This window comes from Sminthopsis crassicaudata, chromosome 5 (genome assembly GCF_048593235.1).
Source record: "Sminthopsis crassicaudata isolate SCR6 chromosome 5, ASM4859323v1, whole genome shotgun sequence".
In the NCBI taxonomy this organism is placed as follows: Eukaryota; Metazoa; Chordata; class Mammalia; order Dasyuromorphia; family Dasyuridae; genus Sminthopsis; species Sminthopsis crassicaudata.
The window spans coordinates 206,673,940-206,691,287 of record NC_133621.1 but is presented as its reverse complement, the minus strand read 5'-3'; the positions used below and the strand labels follow the sequence as shown (position 1 = coordinate 206,691,287).

The 17,348-nt window shown below is 35.7% G+C and overlaps 1 long non-coding RNA gene across 1 annotated transcript; it reads left to right on the top strand.

Annotated features, from left to right (window-relative positions):
• The first annotated feature begins 901 nt into the window (after positions 1-901).
• Positions 902-14,542, top strand: LOC141542697 (uncharacterized). Its single transcript, XR_012482235.1, has 3 exons — positions 902-1,036; positions 5,874-6,026; positions 13,885-14,542. It is a non-coding gene; the product is annotated as an uncharacterized LOC141542697 (long non-coding RNA).
• Positions 14,543-17,348: the final 2,806 nt, after the last annotated feature.

The window sequence follows — 17,348 nt, the reverse complement described above, 5'->3', positions numbered from 1 at the left end:
CTGGAATGCCCTTTTCTCCTTTCAACCAAGAGGTCAACCACAAGGTTCCATTCTGCTGACGATACCAAAAGCTCTGATTCACTGATTCAGGCCCGTCTCATGGGTTTACATAAAGACAGAGCATGGAAAGGACAGTCAGCAAGGTGCTTACAATACTGATTTAATTAGGTATAATTCTCCAGTCCCTTTTTTTTTGCCATGGTGATGCTCAGAATTGTGTGATAACTAAGGTCAGAATGCTATAGTAAAGGTTCAAGTCTTAAATCCCTGGACCCATTGAATCTGGAGGATGATTTTTAAGGATAATGAGCCTAATTTGCTTTGTGGAAACCTTAGTAAATGTTTTACCATAATTATTACCAAGCTTGCTGTGGGCAAGCTTCAGAGGATTAAGCCTACATAATAAAATGCATCCAGAAGGTAGAAATAGTATCAATAATGTGGCAATAGGAACCTTCCAAATTGGCAGGATTTTCAGCCAAATAGCAACTAAACTGCTTTATCATCATTATAATCATTTGGTATCAGATGAGCAACCTGAATCTGCAACTGGAGATGAGATACCATTCTTTCGTCCTTTCGTGGATATCTCACATTTCTAGGAAATATCACAGACAATGGTGGGGGTTTGATTTCAAGTCTTTTTATTTCTGAGTGCTTTGTTTTCCTCAGGCCAGATAGTTCAATTGAATGTATAAGAATCTACTTAAATGATCTTGTTTTAAAGTTTGTTTTAAAATAATAAACACACCTCCAGTCTAAACCGCTGGGTACATTCACAATGTCAAGTGAAACAGAGAATTAAACCAGTTTCCCAGCATTCTAATTGGTCTCCCACTTACATCAATTAGGCAAAAGCCTGAGTGAACAGATGGGGCTTGTTTTGTACCCTGAAGGCTGGCAAACTTAAAGAGATCTGCTGTATCTATAGATGTAAGTTCCAGTGGCTCTCCTCAAAAGTCGCTCTGCCCTTTTATAAAATTAAAACAAAAGGCCATCAATATCCTTGGTAAATTCAATTGCTCCCATCAAACAGGTGAGGAGATATCTCTGGGATAACTGACTCGGGGTTTAGGATACAGAAGCAAAGTGGTTATCAGCTTAGGGGAATCTCATTTTTATCATCTATAAAAAGAGAGATCCCCTTAGGCTAACACAAGCATACTTCAATATTCCATGCATATGAAATTATATACATGTCTCATATTTGTATATATTGTGTTTTAAAATAAATCAGTCTACATCTATGCATATAAATGTATATTCTCTCTGTCTCTGTCTCTCTGTCCCTGTCTCTCTCTCTCTCTCTCTCTCTCTCTCTCTCTCTCTCTCTCTCTCTCTCTCTCTCTCTCTCTCTCTCTCTCTCTCTCTCTCTCTCTCTCACACACACACACACACACACACACACACACACACACACACACACACACACACTAGATCTCCCTACCTTTCCTGTCCTTGAACTACTAATATTACTACCAATAGGCAAAGGAGTTTTAGCCTCTTCCATGTCTGATACACAGTGGTTTTCCTTTCTTGGGGCTGAACTTGGCGTGGACACCTAACTGGCTTAACTATCTATAGCTCAGAACTCCCAAATTTAAGTGGCCTGCTAGCCTCAGTTTCCCCAGAGGCAGGGAGTACAAGTCAGTACCATCATACCAGCTATACTGTTTAAAGGCATTATTAAATCAGTACTGTTACTCCATTCATTGAGGTAGACCCAAACTCCTCCCAACTTTAGTAGATTATTAAAATATATATTTAATGTTATATGTACCCTCCCACTACTTCCCTTTTCCTATTCTCCCATTCAACAAAAATAATAATAATAATAATAGGAAGTTCCCACAATGTCCTACTGAAACACGTATGTCTCTTTCCCCATCACTTCTCTGGCAGGATATGAGTGGTATGATTCATCTACAATTTTTTAGCCATGTTCAGAATTCTAAAATCTTTTGAAGTTGTTGTTCTCTACAGTGTTGTTACCATTTGATAAATTATTTCACTAGTCCTGCTTAATTCTTTCTATATCAGTTTAATTAGGTCTTCTCACTTTCCTCCAAAATGGCCCATTTTGTCATTTCTTAGGGCACAATAACATTTTATTTCACTCATATACCATTTTTGCCCATTTATTAGTAAAAGAACATTCCCTTAGTTTCCAATTTTTGGATATTTAGTAAATTTAATTATTTTAGTAATAATACAAATACTAATAAATAGTAAATCATTAAATTTAATGAAATGCTGCCTTCTCACATCATCACGTGGTGATAAGGAGTGAGCCTCTCTTCTTTTATCTTTGCTAGGGTGGTTCTCAAATGGCAGATATGTTATCACTGGCCTGTACTCTACAGCCATCTTCAGGGTCTGGATAATTGGGGCTCACATCCCATTTTTGACATGTGCAAGTTTGAGAGTATGTTCAATTTGCTTATTTCCAATATCCCAAGGAACGCTTTAAGACTGTATCCATTTCTAACCCATATTAGATTGCTTGCTGTATTGGAGAAGGGAGAGATAAGAAAGCAGGAGGGGGAGGGAGAAAAAAGTTTGGAACTCAGAATGTCACAAAAATGAATATTGAAATCTATCTTTACACTTATTGTAAAAATAAAATACTATTGAAATTTTTAAAAACACTATATACATTTCATATGTTTTATACAATTGTACATCTACATCAGATTATTTGCTGCCTTGGGGAAGGGGTGAGCAAGGGAAGGAGAAAAATGTGGAACTCAAAATCTTTCAGAAAATAAATATTGAAAATTATCCTTAAATCGATTTGGAAAAAAAATACTGTTACATAAAAAGAGGGAGGGGGAAAGACTATATACATTTCAAAGCAACTGCTATTAGCAGAAGGAATTTCCTTAATGGGAGTTACCTTTATCACTGAAAGCACAGGTTTACTCCAAGATATATCTATTTAGAGCATAAGTGCATGAACAAGTGTAAATTAAGTTTTGGTGGAATTGAGTTCAATTTCTTTATCTTAAAGGTAAAGAAACTGAAACACAGGCAGGTTATGCAGCCCAAATTCTTCATTTTACAGACCTAACAAGGTTAGGTAACTTCTTCAGTGTTACAGAGGTAGTATTTTTCCACTGAAAAACTAAAGTAATTATAGAGATGGCTCCTAATATTTTAACTTTCAACTTCCTTTTCTCTGCAGAAGCTGCCAAGTAGCTAATAAGGAATTTTATTATAATAGTACCTTAATTTACTTGTTTTACAAATTTGGATATTTTCCTGCTGGTTTTACTGTGAATTGAGGTGCACCTGCATTCAATTATTACACCTGAAACAAGCTAGTTTGTTTATTGATTATTAGAATATAGCACACTGGGAAGATCATTGTTCTTGAGTCAGAGATTATTCTCATTTAGTCCCTTCACTGACACTTTGTTGTGCAGTTAGAGATAAAGAAACATGTCACACACACACACACACACACACACACACACACACACACACACAATAACAAGGCAAATTGATGAGGCAAAAGGCACTAACAGCTGCAGAGCTTTGACAGAGATTAGGGATTTTAAGAGGCAGAGATAAAAGTAGGAGTGTGAAAACAGTAGGCTTGGAGGACAGCCTAGGAAAATGAATGAATGAATAAAAAACGAATGAAAAAGAATTTGTTACATCTTTACTATATACAAAGCACTTTGCTAAGTTTGGGAGATACAAATAGAAAAACTGAAACAGTTCCTGCTCTCAAGAAACTCATATTCTAATGGGGCCTGAATTAGAATTAGAAGGATTGTCCCAAGGGAGGAATGATGAAGGAAGACTTTAGTATTCCTTGTTAAAAAGTTCCCAGACTCCCAGTGGAATAAGAATAGATGTTGCTAGCAATTCTAGACCAAATTTAATCCTTGTCTGAGCTTCTGCCTGCTCCATCACTCTGATCTCTGCTTGTAGACCAAGCTTCATTATAAATGTTCCTCTTCCCTCTTTTCTAAGACCCTGATTGAGACTGCCTGCTTCTTTCATGGGCTCCGCATTGTGGAAAATCCCAGCGCACCAAATCTACTTGCAATTAATGCAGTTTTGACACTGGCTTTGCAGAATCAGTCTGTCAGAGTTGGAAGGTACTCTAGGGAATAACAGGGCTGGAAACTAGGAAGTCCCTTATATATCATTTAGTACAGTTCCCTTTTACAACAGAATCCCTGGAAGCCCTGACTCGCTATATAACTCTCAGTCTAGTTTAATTTATTGGTCCAGATAAACTTGTTTCCTTATCTCTAAATTGGTTCTAAATCAGGTTCTGCCTCTTTCACTGGATTATTGTAAAGATCAAATGAAACAATAGTAACAGTGAACATTTATTAAGGACTCATGTGCCAGACTCTGTGCTAAGTACCTTACAAATATTATCTCATTTGATCACAATGATTCTAGGATGTAGGTACAAATATTATCTGCATTTCGCAGATGAGGAAAATGAGGCAAACAGATTAAATGTCTTGCCTAGGGTCACACACTTAGTGATTGTATCAGGCAAATTTGAGTTTAGGCTTTCTGATTCCAGGTCAAGTATTCTACCCACTATTCCACTCAATTGCCCAAAAGTTATGCACATGTGTCAGTCATCATCATTTTTGTCCCTAAAGTCTTGCTGCAAATGCAAAAACATAAAAAATACACAAGGGAATGAGAATGAAAATAGGTGCTCATGGTCCAGGAATGGCTAAGCATATTGGGATATTGATGAATGTAATGGATATAATAACGAAACAAAAAATGATGAACTTGAGGAAGTCAGAGAAACTGAGGGAATCTTATTACCGATATGATCTCTAGGAAGTGACAATCTCTTCTGACTTCTCTTTCTTTATTTGAACAGAAGGGACGTTGAAAAAAAAAAAAGTAGGGATGTCGGACTAATTGACCTCCAGCATTTCTTTCAGCTTTAAATCTATACTCCTATTACTTAATTAGCTGCAGGGATAACTTGCATACAAATATAAGGGGATTAAATGCCATTATAGACAATACAGAAAAAAATGTAATTATCAAGAACCACTCTTAGGCATTAGATGGCTTGGGTTTGTTCTTGAAAACACAATCAACTAGTCCATACTTGCTGTATTATTTGACTTACTTTTCAGGAAGTACTTTTAGGAAAGACTATAAACTAGATTATATCCCTTCAACTGAAATTACATCCTTAGCTTTTAAGGTGCAAATGTGCTATTCCTAAAAGAATGGAATCAAATATCATGACATAGAGCAGTCTGGGAATTCAACATCAGCAGGTGGTGTGTGTATCTTAATTCTTGAAACGAACATGGCAAACCCTTTTATGTTTTGTGACTCTAGATACTCAGGTTATTGGCCCATTATATAAAGAAATTTGATAGCATTCATCTATAAAAGTTGGAAAGGGGAGAAAACCATCTCTTACAGCAGTAGTTTTAAAACTCTTCAGGTTGTAGAATCTTCGGGATTTCTCCTGGTAAAGAATTCCTGCCTTAAAGGAGTTCTTAACCTTCTTTATATGTGTAAAGACCCCTTTGGTAGGCTGGTGAAGCCTCCATGTGGACCACTTCTTAGAATAACGTTATTAAATGCATAGAATAAAAATGATAGAATTGCAAAGAAAGCCAATTATGTTGCAGTTCAGTTATCATTTTTTTTTTAAACTAAGGACATCAATCCCAATTTAAGAACTCTTGGAATAAATACAATTGTCTTCAGAGTTTATACTCACAAAATTTCCTGGAAGCATAGTATTTTAAACTTTTTGTTGTTGTTGTTTGTTTGCTTGTTTTTTCTCCTTTCTCATGTTTTTTTTTCCTTTTTGATCTGATTTTTCTTGTGCACCATGATGCATATGGAAATATGCTTAGAAGAATTGAACTTCTTTAACCTATATTGAATTGCTCTCGGGGAGAGGGGAGAGAAGAGGAGAAAAATTTGGAACACAAAGTTTTGCAGAGGTGAATGTTGCATGACACAGAAGAAAAAAAACCCCTGAAAAAGATACAAAATGGAAATGGAAGGTACCTTAATTTCTCATTAGTTCTCTTGCTTAATTCTCCTGAAACCTGAATTGATAAGAGTGAACATTTACATTTAAATGTTTATTGAATAGAGCTTGCCTGACTAGAACCCATAATGAAATGACATTTTTTTTGAAGGTGTATTGCCTTTAGAAAGTTAGAAAAATGAATAGGAAAAGACCCATTATGATTCTCATTTCTTAAAATTCTAATAACTTTAAGAGGATATCAGGGGATCAATGCACATTTTATTCAACTTGTTATATCAACTAAATCTATGCGCACAGTCCTTTGTGCTTAGAACAGTTCAGACTTGGAAGGGACCTCAGAGTCCATACCTACTCTATGTATCCCTTTTGCAACATCCCTAAATGTGAGGGTCCCACGCTTGGAGAGTGATGATAAATCCATTATTTACTGAAGCATCCTATTCCGCTTTTTTATTGTTGAGTCATTTCAATTATGTCTGACTCTTTTGTGATCTCATTTTTAGGTTTTCTTGGTAAGAATATCAGAGGGATTTTACCATTTCCTTCTCCAGCTCATTTCACAGATGAAAAAACTGAGGCAAATTAGATTAGTGACTGCCCAAGATCACACAGCTAGTAAATATCTGAAACTGGATTTAAGCTCAGGAAGATGAATTTGAACTCAAGCCTAGTGCTCTATCTACTGTACTATATAGCTGCCCAGTTCTGCTTTTAGATAGTTTTGTAGGAATTTTTTTCCATTAGGATTAGATCTGCCTTTGCAATTCAGACCTACAATTACTGATTCTACTCTTTGGGACCAATCAAAATAAGTATAATCTCTTTTGCACAGGAAAATGTCCTACTATTTGAAGGCAACTATTGCTCCTCCCAAAGCCTTCTCTTCAGTGTATGATTCCTAAGAGCAGCTGGGTGGTTCAGTGGATAGAGTCTGGGAAATAAAATAAGGTAGACCTGAGTTCAAATCTATCCCCAAATATATACTAGCTGTGTGACCTGAACACATCACCTAATCTCCGACTGATTCACTTTCCTCATCTTTAAAATGAGGAAAATGGTAGTACCTACCTCAGGGGTGTGTGAGCATAAAATAAGATCTTTGTAAACAACGACTCTGCAAACCTTAAAGCACTACATAATGCCAATTATTATTATTGTTCCTTCAACTGGCTGAAGCCCCGTGGGCTCACTATTGATTGAATTCGTGTTAGTAGTAGCAATGAAATCATGGGACTCCTCCTCAACTCTTCCTCAACATATTTACTTCAGGGTCATGTCTTCCTCTCCACTTTCTCTCAGAATGGGAAGTTTTGCTTGTTAATCACAGTCCCCTCCCATGAGACTGTGTGAGGGTAAACCCTTTGAGAGTCAGGGAGAAAAATACTAGGGGAACTCCAGTCCTGCCCAGCAATCAGGCCTCTGAAATGGTATGACAACTGGTTAAACTGAAGTGACAGGATGTAGTCACAGATATATTGATTTGGTGACATCATCCTTTTACAACAAACCCCATCCTTCTCTTTCTACTCCTCTGTCTTTGTGTCTCTGATAGAATTAAAAGAATTGACTGCACTGAAATTTGGCCATATATCTGGTGATCTAAAATAGCTATACTTTAAGCTCATTTAGTCATTGACAGGTGTAGTTTACTAGTTCACATAAGTTGAAGTGAGTGATCCAGAATTAGGGAAAAAATTCATTTTTTACTTCATATATCCCCATACCCATTGTTCATGAATTTAACTCATTCAAAAAGAGACACTCCATCCAACTCCTGGAGGTTAAGAGAGTTCAAGGTACAACTGAAAGAGCAGGTACTTATTCTCACAGGTAAGGCAGTCACTTGATGATGGAAGCAGTTTCAAAGACAGGACCTTTAGCTGCAATGACATGAGCTGTTTATGGACTTTGGGGAGAGATAGTTCTAGCAACTGAATAGACTGTGGAGAAGGACACACCTTGGGACTTTAGTTGAGCAATTCATATAAGGGAGATGCTGCACCTAGAGAGAAGCTTAATGAGCATCCTAAAATGATATTGAGTCCTTTAGACACCAGAAGTGTGTTACCTTGGTCTTCCCTAAATATATGCTCTAAGTTTGTGCTTTCTCTTCCCATAAGCTCTGTTTGTACTTATGGGACCCTAGTTTTAAGGTGGCAACATTTTGTAGTGGTTTCTAATATTTCATCTTTGGAAATGCCTTTGCTAAAAGCTGATTGTGTCAACTGTTAATGGAAAGAACACCAATATGGACTTATGAATCAATCACTCACAAGGGACCATACCTACAAAATATACTCTAAAAACCGGGTGTAGCAGTTGCCTTACTGGGAGGGAATACCTCAGAGAGAATGTTACAACTAGAAAGGACCCTAGAAGCCACTGACTTCAACATTTTCATTGTATAGATGAGGAAACCAAAGTCCAGAAAGAATAAGTGCTGACTTGATCTTTAATGCTACTGCCACTTACTTATACAGTAAATACAATGGGTAATGAAGGCGTATAGTCCAAATGCAGTAGTACCATTTTTATCACTGGTGAAATAAGATTGCCATGGACATGCTAACTGATCCATCTAATTTCACTTCTACTTAATGTACTCTTTACAGGTAACTAATCAATCTGGTTTAGCTAGGTCTCCTTCAGGATTTTGGATGGCTTGTATTCCGGTCCATGGCTTTCACTATTTTGTGAGGTAATAATCCTTACAACTTTCTGTAAACATCCTCCATAATGTTTCTCAAATAATTTTGCACTCTAAACCAGTGTTTCCCTTGGTGGCCATGTTTCTCTGCTTGGCAAGGCAATAAAGTAATTGCTGGCTGAAGCAGTTTCTATAGTTATTAAGGAATTCAAACATCTTTTCATGTGGTTATTAATAGTTTGTTTTTTTCTCTTTGGAAAACTGTCTATTCATTTCCTTTGACCAATGCTATAATGGGGATTGTATCTTAGAGATATGTTTCAGTTCTTCATAGATTCTGGGTGTCAGACCTTTATCTGATATATTTTCTGCCAATATTTTCTCCCGATCCTTCTATTTTCTTTGAAAAGACAAATTGGTTTTTGTTGAGCAAAAACCTTTTATCTGTGTATAATCAAACCCATTGATTTTGCCTCTAATAGTTTCTTCCATTTGTTAGATTGATAAAAATGTTCTTCCTCTGCAAAGCTGGGACAAATAAATTATTCTTTTTTATTCTAGCTTTTTATTGGAGAGTTTAGTCAATCTACATTTAGCTATATAATTCCTACATTTGTCCTCTTCAGGCATTCTACCAAAGGGAATAGAGAGACTTTCTTATTCTTATTATTGCTGTTATTAACCCAAACTTAACAAAAGCACTTTAAATTTCTTTTTTATTTTATAATTTAAATATAGTAGTGATAATAACAACATAAAGACATCTTTAACTTGCATTTCCTTTCATCAAAGACAAGCACTCTACTTTGAAATTATCTTGTTTTTATTCTCTTCCCCATTTTTGAGTTTTTCCCTAACTTTTTTCCAGTTTTTCTGAAATACTCTGGTGAAACAATCAATGATTTAGGCAATACCCTAAGGATTTTTACATTGTTAGGAATGGCTTTATCTTACTTTCACTTACACAACTATTACCTTAGTTTGAGCCCTCATGTGTGCAGCCTAGGTTTTTGCAACAAACAGCCTCTTCATTGATCCGCCTGTTTCAAGTATATCCTACACGTTGCTTCCAATGTGATTTTCCATAACCATTTCACCACTCCTTTGTTCCACCAACCAAATTCCAGTGACTTTCTCCCTTATCTAGGATAAAAAATAAACTCTAATTATCTTTTACCCTATAAAACCTGGTCCTAGCCCACCTTTCCCACTATGTACAAAACAGGTAAATTGGCTTTCCCTCTGTTTTTCACTCACGGCATTCCATCTCTAATCTTTCTGTTTTTGTACTGGTCACTTCCTACAACTGGAATGCATTGCCTTCTTATCTCCATCTCTTAAGATATCTGGCTTTTTTTTTTTTTTTTTTAGATACAAATGGGCCACTATCTTCTATATGAAGTTTTTTCTGATCACCTCAATTGTTTATGTTTTCCCTAGTGTTTAACTACTTTATACATATATTGTATATGTATGTGCATATACATATGAATTATTAAAAGGATCTTTCTCCTTCTCTCTCTCTCTTTCTCTCTCTCTCTTCTCTCTCTCTCTCTTTCTCTCCCTCCCCCTCTCTCTTCTCTCTCTCTCTCTCTCTCTCTCTCTCTCTCTCTCTCTTCTCTCTTCTCTCTCTTTTTCTCTCCCTCTCTCTCTCTTCTCTCTCTTTCTCTCCCTCTCTCTCTTCTCTCTCTTTCTCTCCCTCCCTCTCTCTCTCTCTCTCTTCTCTCTCTCTCTCTTTCTCTCCCTCCCCCTCTCTCTTCTCTCTCTCTCTCTCTCTCTCTCTCTCTCTCTCTCTCTCTCTCTCTCTCTCTCTTCTCTCTTCTCTCTCTCTTTTTCTCTCCCTCTCTCTCTCTTCTCTCTCTTTCTCTCCCTCCCCCTCTCTCTTCTCTCTCTCTCTCTCTCTCTCTCTCTCTCTCTCTCTCTCTCTCTCTCTCTCTCTCTCTCTTCTCTCTCTCTCTCTCTCTCTCTCTTTCTCTCTCTCTCTCTCTCTCTCTCTCCCCCTGTCTCTTTCATTCTCCTCAGAGTTCTATTTCTTTAAACAGAAAAGAGATTAAGATAAATTGGTAAATAAACTGCTCCAAACCTTCCAGGATAACCTCTGTATTAGGTAAATAGCAACAACTAGGGTGGTTAGAGAATTTTGAAATCACAGCAGTAACAAAACTGTTTTTAATCTCATTCCAGCAAAATCCCTCTATACTATTAGAGGGAAGGAGCCTAGGAAATAATGGCTATGTTGGCTAGAGAATTCTGAAAGGCTGTTGACCTTTGATTTAGTTTTTTTGTGGGATGGTCTTTTTGTCTGATTTCTCTATGTTGATTTTTATTTTCTTGCCATTTTCCCCTTTATGATTTTCTTTTTATTTCTTCTATTTTGTGAGGCTTTTTTTGAAAGCATATGTAAGAAATCTGACTCCTTTTCAGCTTCTCAGCCATCTAGTTTAACTAGAAAGCCATTTGTCATGTTCCTTATGGCTTTTACCAAATTCTCCTTCTGTAACAGGCATCTATTCATAAGATTCAATTATTTTCAAGGTGGCATGTTTACATTTGAGGCACTTTGAGGAGGACTGAGTATTCCATGAAATTATGTCTCTTCTTGCTTTTTGGTGCATGATGAAATTAAAATTTTTTATTCACATCTTCAAGAAAAGTCTGAATTGTCCTTTCATTTATGTCTTCTGTCTTTATGTTGAAAACATCCATATGGACTTGCTTCAATCCTTTCTACAGCACCTCCTCATTGGTGGTTGGATAAAGAAAAATCACATATTTAGAATGCCAACAGTTAACATTGTAATTCATGGAAAACTTGGATCATTCTTAACACAATCTACTCCCTTTTCTGCCTCTGTACCAGTATCCTGCAGAACGGAAAAACTGCTTAGAGCAGAGGGACAATTTGTATTTTCAACCAACTGTATCATGGTTTGCTGTGGCTTGTAAAGTTATCACCTACCTGCCAAAATTCTGGTAATGACCTCTCTGCATTAAGCTAGACTGGTCCTTGGATAACAGACAATCTGTCACTGGGAGTGTCCTTGAAACCCAGCTAAGCAAAGAATCTGCCAGAGCCTGCCCTCTGCTGTCATAGCTTTAAGAATCAGGGTCACCTTCATTCCAAAAAGAGATAGCAGAGTGGAATTTTTGTGCATAGTATCAGGCCATCCTTAAGAAAGAATTAGACCCAATTTGTTAAATTTTTGAGAGAAGTTATTTAAAAAGAATAACCTGAATTGATACAAGAAATATTTTGAACTGATTAAAAATATTTGCTTGATGAAGCAGGGTCTAATAGTTAGTGATTACCCTTGAATAATTATATATGGTATATTATACAAGGTGAATCTTTGTCAAATATTGACAGTCTAAGACTGCAGAGGACCTATGAGCTCATTGCTGTGGGTATTCCCTTTTAATGATGTATGATGCAACCAATTCATGACCTCAGTTTACTACAGAAAGTCCATTTCATATACCATAATATATATGCCCCAAATTTTCAATTGACTGCTTTTCAAAGAGATAAATTATAAATAGTTTTAAATGTGATTATAAAAGTTTACACAACAAAAAATGAAATAAAAAACTTATCCAGTTTGGTTTTATGCTTTTGGAAACGGTTTCCTATGAAACATATCAATAAATAACCAAATAAATGATTTTTACATGAATTAAATGTTTGAGTCAGATAACTAAATACAAGAAGGTTTTATAGGCAAATAGGAGTCATTTGATATTTTAAAAAGGGCTATTTTCCCTTTTCATAGTGGCTAGAAACTGGAAATTGAATGGATGTCCATCAGTTGGAGAATGGTTGGGTAAACTATGGTATATGAAGGTTATGGAATACTATTGCTCTGTAAGAAATGACCAGCAGGATGAATTCAGAGAGTCCTGGAGAGACTTACATGAACTGATGCTGAGTGAAATGAGAAGAACCAGGAGATCATTATACATTTCAACAATGATACTGTATGAGAATCAGTTCTGATGGAAGTGGCTCTCTTAAGCAATGAGAGAATCCAAATAAGTTCCAATTGATCAGTAATGAACAGAACCAGCCTCACCCAGAGAAAGAGCTCTGAGAAATGAGGGTGGACCACAACATAGCATTTATACTCTTTCGTTAATGTTTGCTTGCATTTTTGTTTTTTCTTCTCAGGTTATTTTTTATCTTCTTTCTAAATCCGATCTTTCTTATGCAGCAAGATAACTGTATAAATATGTATACATATATTATATTTAACATATACTTTAACATATTTAATACGTATGGGACTACCTGCCATCTAAGGGAGGGGGTGGAGGAAAAGAGGGAAAAGTTGAAACAGAAGTTTTTGCAAGGGCCAATGTTGAAAAATTATCCATGCAGGTGTTTTGTATATAAAAAGCTCTAATAAAAAATGTAAAAAAAATCAAAAATGAAATCTTTGAGGATAGATGCAATATAACATAGTAGATAGAAACCTCCTTTGAAATCACAAAAACTTGCCCTGGACACATCTTATTCTGTGACATTGAGCAAGTCATTTAACTTTTAGGTTCTCTAGGTAACTCTGTATGACTGCAAATTGCATAGAAGCTTATTTTGGTAGAGGGGGTTTCTTCATATGGGAGTTGTCTCTACCAATATACCTTATATTTTAATTCTACTCCCTATAGCCTGATTTGAGGATTTCCTTTTAATACATCAGCTAGAAAAATGAATTTAAATTTATTTTATTTATGTTTTTATTTTTAAAACAATTAGGGACATTTGGCAAGAAATTAATAGTCAACATTGGCCCACAGTTCTAAAATAAAGTATTAGTAGAAAACTCTAACCAAAAATCAAGAAGAAAAATCATACTGAAAAGGAAATTCCAATATTATCAATGATCTCATTGTTTTTCAATTACATTTCAAATTAGGGGTTATTTAGAATTTTTCGTAATTTGGAAAATCTAAGAGTGGTTGGTAAGGGCTGGCCATTTAAAATACAAGAAAAAAGTTTCAATGCAAATGCAACCCCAAAGTGGCAACTAAATGCTAGGAGGTATTAAACCATTGGTATAGTATTACTGACTCTAAGGAAATAGTGATTCTCCTCTTTGGGAATGTGCAAAGGAGTGAGACACATTTTCTCACTTAGTCACAGAAGAATATATGAGCAATGAACAGAACAAAATAATCTTTTGGATTTAACCACATTTATCATATTGTTCATTTTTTTTCTTAGTGTTCAATTGTGTAAGAACACCGGATGAAGAGGCAGCAGGTCTTAAACCAGACTTCCCAGATCATTTGTGAAAGGAGAGACTTGTAATCACTGGCAGTCCCTTCCAGCTGAACACTTCATGATTTTCTAGGTACTTAACTGAACATTTATCCAGGACATGCATCCAGAACTGTGTCAAGCACCATGGAGGATAAAGAAGGATTATCAGACATTATCCTTTTTTTTTTTTTAAAGGAGCTAAACATCTACATAGACAAAGTTAACATATTTTAAATAAATAGAGAATAATTAACAAGCTATGCAAAATAGCATGGCATTATGGAAAGAATGTTGGGTTTAGAGTCAGGGACTGTTGTATTTCAGTCATGTCTGACTCTTTGTAACGTCATCTGAGGTTTTCTTAGCAAAGTTACTAGAGTGGTTTACCATTTCCTTCTCTAGCTCATTTTATGGATGAGGGGACTGAAGCAAACTGGGTTAAACGACTTGCTCAGAGTCATATGGGTAATAAGTGTCTGAGGCCAGATTTAAAGTCATTAGCATGAGTTTTCCTCATTCCAGGTCTGGCACTTAATGCACTCCATCACCTAACTGCCTGGAGTCAAAGAAACTGAATTCAAATCCCATCTTTGCCACCTAGTACCTGTGCAACCTTAGACAAAGCACCTACATTTACTGGGCTTAGATTTCCTTATATACAAAATGGAGAGGTTGAACTAAATGGTCTCCAGATTTCCTTCCAGTTCTATGATTTTTTGATCCTAAAATGAATGCAAGAATCTTTATTTATTTATTCATCATTTTACTTATTTTTATTTATTTATTTATAAAATACACATTTTAGTTCATATTGATTATTGTTTGTCTTTCCTTCTTTTTTATTTTTTAGGTTATACATGTACATTCATTTTTCACATATTTCCATATGAGTCATGTCAGGAGAGAAAAATCAGAACAAAAGGGAAAAACCATGAGAAAAAACAAAAGAAAAAAAAAGTAAAAACAGTATGCTTTTATCCACATTCAGTCTCCACAGTTCTCTGTCTGCAGATGGCATTTTCCACCTAAAGTTTATTGAATTTGCCTTGGGTTGATCATCACAAAATCTTGCTGTTGCTGTGTATAATGCTTTTCTGGTTCTGCTTGCTTCACTCAGAATCAGTTCATGTAAATCTTTCCAAGCTTTTCTGATGATCTCATCCTGTTCATCATTTCTTATAGAACAATCATATTCCATTATTATCGGATGCCACAACTTATTTAATCCTTCCCCAATTGGTAGGCATCCACTTATTTTCCAATTCTTTGCTACCATAGATAGATTTGCTATATAGATTTTTGCCCATGTGAGACTTTTCCCCTCCATAGAAATTTTTAAAAATGAAAGTTCAAATGAATTTTATGACTTTATGGATTTATGAGCCACAGTATACTGGACTAGTCAGAGAAAGCTTCAAAATGGAAAGGGTTTGATTTAAGTTTAGTCTTGATAGATGAAAAATTTCAAGAGAGAAAGAAGGGAAGGCAAAAAAGAGCTTAGACATAGAATACATGTGATATTCATGCTAGACTGAACCTTAAAAGTTGTTTTGTTCAATCTCTTCATTGTACAGATAAAAAAATTGGAGAACACAGGTGTCATCTATCTATGCAAAAACACATACTACATCTACTCATATATTTTCCTTTCTGGATATTTCTTTTGCTATGTATTTTAAGAGAAAAGGAGCCTTTTGAGCACAAATATATATGGAGAGCGTTTGATATAGAAAAGTGGGAAACAAGTTTGGAAAGACAGTTTCATAGTACAGTTTTCAGACAGTATATTAAGCAAGCAACAAGAGTTTGAGGTATAATTTGAAATGAGATTAAAAGCAGTATTTGCATATGATTAGTTAGGATTGGAGAATGGGAGGTTAAATTGTTAAAAGAAATCAAAAGTGAGAAAATGAAACCCTGTGGCAATTACAGTGGGAAGAAAGGGACAAATCCAGGAGACATTAAGGAAAAGAAGAAATAATAATACTTAACATATTTTTTTTTGTTTTTGTTTTTCTATCAATCCAATAATTTTGTGAGCATAGAAAGTTTTCTTGTTATACCAAGGGCATTCAAGGATAAAAATCGAAGAACTACCATTAGCAGAAAAAATAGAAAAGATTCATAATAAATTACAAAAACAAACTATTTTATTCAAAATGATAATTTTGAATTATAATTAATTATATAATCTGAGGTTCTTATAGAGGAAGTATAAAAAGCACTAAAGCAAATAAAGATAAGAAAAGCAGTTAGACTGAATCAAATATAAAGGGCATTGATGATGGAGGTAACAATAATGAGGAGCTAACATATAAGCCATCTCAAGGAAAGGGTATGGTAGAGGTATGAAAAAAAAATTATCAAAAAAGGTGAGCAAAAGAACATCAATTACTAATGACCTGCTTGTATACTATCTATATGAGACATCTAGAATGAAGGGCATTCTCGCTAAGGATATTGGTAGGGAGCTCGCAGGTTTTTACAAGCCTAGTCAATAATAAATCACAACCTTACTATCTCATAATTAACTGAAATTCAAAAAGGATGTAAGAACTTATTGTTTCTTATTAACCAAAATTAAGCAAACAAGGGGGGTCCCCCCCAAAAAAAAACAGAACTCATTTGATTCAGTAGAAAACAGGTTCTTTGACAGATTATCCATTTATTAGGTCAATTTAAGATTCCTTGGAAGACATAGCAACAGAAATAAATCTATTCAATAACCCTCTGATAAACAACAGGTAAGAACTATAATAGAGAGGTGTATGCTTGCCAAAACTGTTTGCTGCTGTGATGGAGTAGATCCAACTCAATGTCCATGTAGAAGAGAAATTCCCTGTGGATAGTGAGGTCTTTCACATACTTCTGTTTGGCAGATAACATTGCTTTGATTGCATCAAGCCCCAAGGGATTGCAAAGCCTCCTGGAAAGGACTTGTCATCCCTCAAAGGATTTTGGCCTGTCCATCCACACAGAAAACAACAAATGGATAAAGAGCGTCTATTGCTTAGATTTCAACATGCATTTGGATTGATAACTCACAGAACTTGTCCTAGCCTCTGGATATGTTCTCCCAATTCACACTGGTCTTAGCAGATTGGGTCCCCAGAGCGAGGTCACTGTTACATCTCCCCTCAGGGATCTAGGGGTTCCCTTGAGTGACTGCAAAGTTCTTCTAATTCTATTGTTCTCAAGTCCCAATCCAGTATATTCCCCCAATATCAACCTTCTCAGTAGCATCTAACTAGTAATTACTGATCCACTGTCATTTTGACAAGGATTCTCCTAAATATCACTTTGAATATCGATCAAATAACGTCAATTAGCTTTTGTAAAGGGATATTCCTGAGAAGATATAGCAAGACCTGAAGAACAGAAATCTCTGAAGCTAGAATCCTGCTCTTCTCTACCACTTTGGGTCT